The sequence below is a fragment of the Vanacampus margaritifer genome, chromosome 6 (assembly GCF_051991255.1).
Source record: "Vanacampus margaritifer isolate UIUO_Vmar chromosome 6, RoL_Vmar_1.0, whole genome shotgun sequence".
NCBI classification, from domain to species: Eukaryota; Metazoa; Chordata; class Actinopteri; order Syngnathiformes; family Syngnathidae; genus Vanacampus; species Vanacampus margaritifer.
In genome coordinates this window covers 19,341,147-19,347,146 of record NC_135437.1, presented here as the reverse complement: position 1 = coordinate 19,347,146, position 6,000 = coordinate 19,341,147, and positions in this window count along the sequence as shown.

The window sequence follows — 6,000 nt, the reverse complement described above, 5'->3', positions numbered from 1 at the left end:
TTACACGGCAAATTTTAAAAACATTTAGAGTAAAGAGGTTTTTCAAGATAATTAAAAGGAGGAAAAAAAACATGATTTTAAAATGTTCAAAGACCTTCATCAAAGTTTTATTCACTATCGGTGCGGTGTTCTTTTGGTGATGAGCAGTGGTGTGCTTGTGCCAAATATACCTTTTAGAAATTCCAACCAAAATGTTCAACCACACCCTTAAAACTACTAGGTTCACTTTCCTTTCTTTTCTTTGGTCCTTCCTCTGGTCTCCTGACGGCCTCACGACTCTGGCTGGAAGTGTTCGGTTTAGGTGAACGGTATGGGATTTTTTTTAATAGGTTTTAGGTGAACTAATGAATACACACACACACACACTTGCACGCACGCACACACGCACATACAAATACTCACCCACATACCCCAAAAAAAAAAGAGCAATGATGATGACATGTCAAATCGGTAAAATTACCGAATGAACAATACTGAGCTCTCCAGAAAAAAAATAATAAATAAAAAAAACTACTGGTTTCAAAATATGTCATTTGAACCAATATTGAGTTTGTTTTAACCAAGACGTTTCAAGGATGCATGGTCTCAAAACCACAAAACAGGGGTGTGTAGACTTTTTAGATCCACCCTATTTTATATCCACATTATTTGGATGTGTGGCAAAAATGAAAGGGCCACACAAACTTTCCTTGTAAATAATTACAATTGTTCGCACTTCCTTGTCACTTCTTTTGTGGGGCTGCTTATTAAACGACAAGTCTAACCTAAATAAGGTTTTGTTCAAGATTTGTTTGTGACACACAAAAAAAAAAAGGCCTCCATCTGTTGACGCTATTAGGTGTAATTTTTACCCTCTTGTGCTTAATGATCCATATGCAAGCTGTGAGAGTGCTTAAGAGTGTATGGCCCCCTTCAGGCGTTGCATGGCTGCAGATCTACATGTCTTTAACCTCTTTGTGTGTGTAAGAGCTCAAACGGGCCCCGGGGCTTTTTCGGGAGGCTCAAACATGGTGCCCGAGGCTGTGGGGGGGGGACCCCCTCCTGCCGTACCTCTTCATCCTCCTCTTCTTCCTTTTTTCGCCGTTGTTGTACACAGCCAGAGGGGATTATGATGGTTGGTTTATTCTAAAAGCTTACATTGTATTATCAAGAGTCAGCTTCCTCACGCTGAGCCTCAACAAGTCATAATTAAACAAATGTGTCTATGTTAGCTAATGAAAATTATATTAAGCACTAAAGAAATTTGGCTTTCCACAGAAACTTATTTGTTTAATATGGAATTTAATTGTCACTTTTTAGTGAACAATTATTTTGGGGGGGAGGAAAAAAAGTCATAGTTTTTGGATTTTAAATATTAATTGGCAATAATAATTAGTTTTTCATGAAATATTCATCAGTATTATTTTAGGAGAAACTAATAACTGTCCTCCCCAAATAATGAATCTATTTGGAATCTGCGTGTTATTTCGGCTGAGCGCCCGCCTAATGAGAGTTGTATCTCAAAATAAACGGCAAAAACATCCATCTACAGTTTCTGCTGTGAACGGATCAAATATTCATGCTTGTTTGTTTGAACCTTTATAATCTTTCGACACATCCCAAATTGCTATCTTGAATATTAACTGGCAGAAGAGCAGAAGGCCGTCGTAAAGCATTAAAGCGCTTAATGTATTTTATGGCAAAACAATGTCATGATGATAAAAAAGATTCAGGCAATGCGGAACACAGGATGTGGGCTTTGCTTTGATTAAAAGAGCGAGGTTTAGAATAAAGGCCAGTTAAAGTGTTGTGTCCATATGGCCCCCAAGGCCCCGAGGCTGTGGGCCTACACTTGGGGGCCTCGGCACTCTTCCCTCTCCATGGGACCCCAGCTGGTGAAACAAACCCCATTTACGCTTCTGTGCTGCCTCGGCCGCCATTATGGACCTTGGCGGCGGCTCAGCCTCTCTCTACCGTAATTAACGGCCCCGATGCCACAACAATTACAGCTCGGCTCTGCACATACGCCATGAATGAAGGGATGAGCTAATGAGAGCAAAATCAGAGAAGAAGTTGGAGGTGAATTATCCTCCTTTCAAAAGGAATAAAAAAGTAAAATGGTTGTGCTGCGAGCTCACAGTCATTAGGCTGTAAATAGTTTACACAAAGCTCCCCATTAAATGGCAAAAATGCGGTAATTAACACATGACAGAAAATCAAAAGCTATTTGTAAGCATGTGAGACACAAGAGCCAGGGGCTTGTGCACAGATTACAACTGTAGTGAATGAATAGTTTAGCAATCATTAAACACATTTTATTTGTTTGGGCTCGGTTTGGGTTTGAACTGCTTTGGAGAACAAATGCTGCTATTTTTTAGAATCATAACAGTGTCACAGTTTTAGTTCTCCATGTGCTCATTTGGAAGTTTTATTTGTAAAAAGTGGCAGAAAGTTCAGGGTTTGCGGTCCTACTATTTGGATTTTTAAAAACTAATTTTGCTCCAACTTTCCTGTATGAAGAATTGGGTGTGTTGTAATTCCACTTTCGACCACAGATGGCAGCACACATTCAGTTTGATACAGTGCCAATTTGAAAGAAGAAGAACGCTACTGGAAGTATATTTCAGCATAGACAATTTTATTTTTTTCATAGAAATTATTGGTGTTTGCTCTAATCTTTTTAAGACTAGAGAAAGCGACATATGTAGGTTTATAATTTACATCTTTGGGCATGATTATTGATGTACTTGTGCTGTCAAAAATAAGGCTTTAACTAATTAATCACAAAAATACACATTAATAATCATGCATTAACGCAGATTAATCACACTATTAATTTTGACCGCAGATGATCCTTTAGCTGACAGTGGATGGTTACGTTAAAGGTAGCACAGTTTGTGTTTGAGCAATAAACATAACTACATGCATTGAAGTAAAGCATTTAATACATTTTTGCGTATGACATTAATAATATTTCTTCATGTTAAACTAATTGGGGTAATTTTTTTCAATTTTAAATTATGCACGTAGATAACTGATTAGAAGAAGAGGAGGATGAGCGTGTGCAGTGGATAATTTTTTTTTTGAAGACTTCCTCATAACATAAAAGGTGCTCTTCAAATGAAAATGTTGATTAAAAAAAAAGCCTTTTTAATTAAGCGATTAATCGTGATTAATCAAAATTCTAAAATGTGATTAATCTGATTAAAAAATGTAATCGTTTGACAGCTCTAATTTTTACTCTTTTTTTATAGTTTAAAAAATGACATTTGTTTACTGTAAATGTACAGGGATCAGTAACTGTATTGTTTTTGCTTGTTGACGTCAATCAGTTGTTATGGACAATTGCGAGCTTGTGTCACAAATCAAAATGGGCGGTCTTACTAAGTTTTTGGTCGCATTATTTACTTTGGGAATGTCAATTCTGTCAACTACCAATGGCAAACCCAATGTTGTTTTAGAACACAAGCATAAGAATAACAATGCCCTTCGGACCTCATCGCGACCTTTTCTGGTGCGTTTACCAGCAGAAGCGAATCCAGTCTATTTTTTAACTGCCTCATCTCAACAATGGGCACAATCTTCATTTCAATATCCAGCTGTTACTGTAATGTCATCTGCTGTTTATCTAGTTGCTAAGATGTTAACTTTAAGTGGCTCATTCATTGGCGTGGGGGTAAAAAAAATATAATGGCAATAAACTGTAATTTGTGCAGCTTTTCTAAAACATGCTCTTTGGAGGGAGCCATAAAAAACAAAGTGTGATACTTAAAATCATTAATTCAGGCACAACTGCATGGATCTGAAATGAAGCCATTCAGATGAGAGTCAATATACAGTTACACTGCATGGCCGCAATTTGGCAAAGCAGCAGTTTGTGCGAGATCAAACACGAGAGATTTATCAAAAAATTTGCCGTTTGACAAGATAACTAGGATCAGTTTTGATTGAGACTGCCAGAGAGGCATAGATATTTAATAATAATCATATTTATTTTAACAATAATAATACATTGATTTACATTTCGTTCAAATTTTTATAATCTTGGTGTTGATTCTCCTCAGGGTGCGAGGAGTGTATTTCAGGATTGTGCTAAGACACACGCTCATTACAAGTCTGCGGGAGAGTAGGGCAGAAAGATTACTGCTGCTACAAAGTTACTTTCCAACGGTTGTTCTTGACCTGATTTATCACTGTGTACACACAACAGATCTATTATTGTAATAGCCGGCAGGCGTTTGACCTCTCCTGTTTTCCAGCAGGTTGAATTGATAAAAGCTGCCGATGAGAGGCCCATCCTATCCTTCACGTCTTTAATGTGTGCTAGCAATGAGCTCCTTGGGAATACAACTAATTACTCCACATCTGTATTTATTTGATCCGCAAGGAATTATCCCTTCTGTCACTGGCAGAATGCGCTGGCAGCCATAGGTAGCAGTGATTCATCTCAGCAACACGCCTGGTGCAGTGTAACAACAAAACAGTGGGGAAGATCAATAGAAATAAATGAAGAATACCACTCCGCGGTAATGCAAAAGGGTGTAATAAATGCAGAGACAGACAGGATGTTAAATGCTAATGCAGCAATTTTATCAGATTGAGGCCATAAAAAACAACAATGCGCAAACTCTAAAAATGTAGCCGTTAAATGGAGTTAATCAAAACAAAGAAAGCGGGATATAAACTATTAAACGTATAATAATTAAATCAAACTATATCCCTCTGATGTGTTTACCCCAAAACAAAACAGATGTTCAATTTCAAAAGTGTGGCTCCACTGAAAACAGTACAATATTTGGTTGCCATCTCCTCTACCACCCCCTACAGGATAATTTACAAACTGCACACACTTGCAGCATTTCCCAAACGTTATTGAGCCAAGGCACGTATTTACATTAGAAACATCTCATGGCACACCACCAAACAATTTACTCAAAATCTTGGCCTGTTTAGTTGAACAGAACACTTTTATTTTGTTGTACGAGTGGCAGTTATTTTCTGTTGAAGGACTGAACTATTTACAACCTAAATTCAAATGTTCGCTCCATAGAATTATATTGATTGATTTCCAACTGTCTATTTCTTTCAGCTGCACTCTTTCCAGTACATGGATGTGGAATTATTATTATTATTTTTTGGTCCAATCAAAGTTCAGCTTCAATGTGCTGCCATGCCAATCTAATCTGTCGACCAGCTTCAGAATCAAGATCACTGGCTAAAACTATATTCGCAATGGGACTGTTTCTTTAAGTGATCAAATGTCAAATTCACCGCAAAGGGCCAGCTGTCTGGTTCATCCTATCAGAACCTCTTAAAGATCGAGCCATGCAAATCTACAAACACCAAATGGTTCATCAGTTCAGTTATGATTTCTCCTTTTGTCCAATATCTTGTTAAAATTAGAACATACTGTACAGTAAATAAAATCTTAAGATCTCTCAAATTTTGAGGGTGCTTGGATTTATTTTAGGGGTGCTTCAGCACTTTCAAAAATGTGCCTGTGGTTCCAGAAGATAACAGGTCTGCAGGAGGCGCGTGCCCATGATTGAACGGCAAATCGCTGACTCCTTCCCAGCCACGCCCTCTGTCTCTAATTGTTTTTTTTTGTTTGTTTTTTTACCACGGTGGTAATCATATTAGACGTACAAGATGTGGCAAGAAAGGGCTGATTTATCCCCCCATCCCCCCCCCAACCACAGATTTTTTTTTAATGTGCTATTGTTAGATAGACGGACAATTTTAACTAGTATAACAAAAAGTGTTCTTTATTATTATTATTATTAGAATTATTATTATAATTATTATTAAAATAAAATAAAAATTAACAAAAGTTCGTCTGGAGCCCTGCCACTGATGAATTGCAACATATGTACATATGTAGGCAGGTGTACACAGGTTAATTGTACCTTCTGCCATCTAGTGGTAGAGCATTTAATTGTTTTGCCCGTCACTATGATGAAAAAAGAAACACCATTTGTTGTAAATAAATAATCATTATTGTGACAATGGAATGGAAAAATA